The following is a 1989-nucleotide window of genomic DNA, read 5'->3' on the forward strand; positions in this document are numbered from 1 at the left end:
AATACATGTGGCAGTTTCTAAGAAACCCCCTCTGGAGCCTTAGAACATTCTTATTAATGGCACCACTGGGGCTTATAGAATTGAATTGCTCAAACTAGATGTGATTTTTTTTTTCTGCTGCTGCCGCCAAAGCAACATGTTAACAGTCCTCATAAGAAATGAAACAGAACCCAAGGTTTCAGCTTTCTGTGTCACTGAGCCCTTATGAATCGCTCTGTGGCATCTGTGTTTTCTTTTATGGAAGATGCTGTCACCATTACTGATCTCTATCTTCTGCCTGACTGGGGGAGAATGCTTTCCAGAAGATGAAGGGGAATATTCAACTTGATCATGAGCTTTCTCAGAGCTCTGTCATAATCATGAGTCACACTGGCCCAGAGCCAGGAGCCTGATCACTGGGAAGCATTAACTGCCCTTCTCCCTCCAACATTCATGATGCCTTTGAATAGGGGGAAGGAGCCACATTTGTGGTCTGGAGAAAACAAGACACTTCAGCCCATTAGGGAAGAGATTGGTGTTTTACAGCCTCAGAAGGCAAGAGGAAGAAGGAACTTTAGAGACCTCGTCGTCTACCTCCCTCATTTCAGAGATGGGGGGAAAGTTGACAAAAGGGAAAGGACTTGCCCAAGGTCACATAACTAGATGTAAGGACGATCAATCTTTTAGCATGGATGTCAGAACCTACATACTCTATTTAACTATTGTGACAGAGTCAACAATGAGTATAAGTCAAGAATCAAGGAAGTTATGGGGATGATATTGCAGAAGCTAGCTCAGAATGTGGAAAGGTGATGGTGTGAAAATATTAATATTTGACTACAACACCTCCAATCTTGTCCTAGAGAGACAGTATTCCCTGATTTACACTAGGCATGGAAAGCTTAAGGAAAATTAGCTACCGTCACTTTCCTGGGGAGCTTTTTTCTGATCTGTAGCTGGATCTCTCACATGGATCTATCCCTCCAGGAAATAGACTGATCTGTTAGAATCTAGTGAGCTCTTTTATAGTAGAGAAAAGGGTAGATTTAAGGATTGGGTCAGTTTTCTCAGGAAACTTGCTCATCCATAACAAGGACAATGATAAGGGTCTAGACCTCCAGGGCTAAGCTTCGAGGGAGCTGGGTATGGAAAGTTTCTGTGGTCCTGCAGCTGGAGCCTGAAAGGTGGCTGGCCCTGAGCAATGGGGAAGAGAGCAACCAGGAAGAGAGTTCTGAAGCCCCTGAGACATGGCAGCCTTTGGTCTCAGTTTCCCTAGATCCCCTTCTTTTAGGCCTGGCCTTTTGTGATTCCTGTCACCCTAACACATCACCACAGTGGGCATCTGGACTCCCATGAAAGACTTTTCTGTTGAGGTGCCTGTGTTCCCATCCTCTCACCTAACTAATCTCTCAAAACCTGTCTTTGATCCAAATTCCTACTGCTTTACTTTAGTTACCCCAAGTCTGACTTGGGGTCCTTTTGTTCTTAACCATGATGCCCATTGCCTAGCCAAATGAGACCAATTTGGATCCATCTTCCCCTCTACACTAAATTTGCTGGATGGAAACCACACACCCATCTAATCACAAAACCCAGGCTCTCTTATCTGGTGGGAATGACTAATTACAAAAAGACATTTTCATATACCTGGGGATCAGCATCTTTCTCTGGCATTGGACCAAAATGATTGAGTATCCGGTTCTTCAGAGATGATTTGAGGGAATGGAACCATGATGACGCTTGCTCATAAACACAGCTATGTAATCCCATGAGCTCAGCACAATCCTCTCCTTGAACCTGAAAGTACCAAAGTAGAATGAAGTGTTCTGTAGCTTCTCCATCACACCTAGAACCCGTTTTGACACGTGGCTCTTTGAGCATCCCTCCTGCCACCCTCTGGGAAGGCTCACCCTTCTGGTTGTCTGCTGTGTGATGTGTGAAAGGCTCTTCAGCTGGATGATGGACTGTGTGGAAATACTGCTGAGGGTGGTGGATTGGAGAAAGGTTCAG

This window comes from Bison bison, unplaced genomic scaffold (genome assembly GCF_000754665.1).
Source record: "Bison bison bison isolate TAMUID 2011002044 unplaced genomic scaffold, Bison_UMD1.0 scf7180017850259, whole genome shotgun sequence".
NCBI lineage: Eukaryota > Metazoa > Chordata > Mammalia > Artiodactyla > Bovidae > Bison > Bison bison.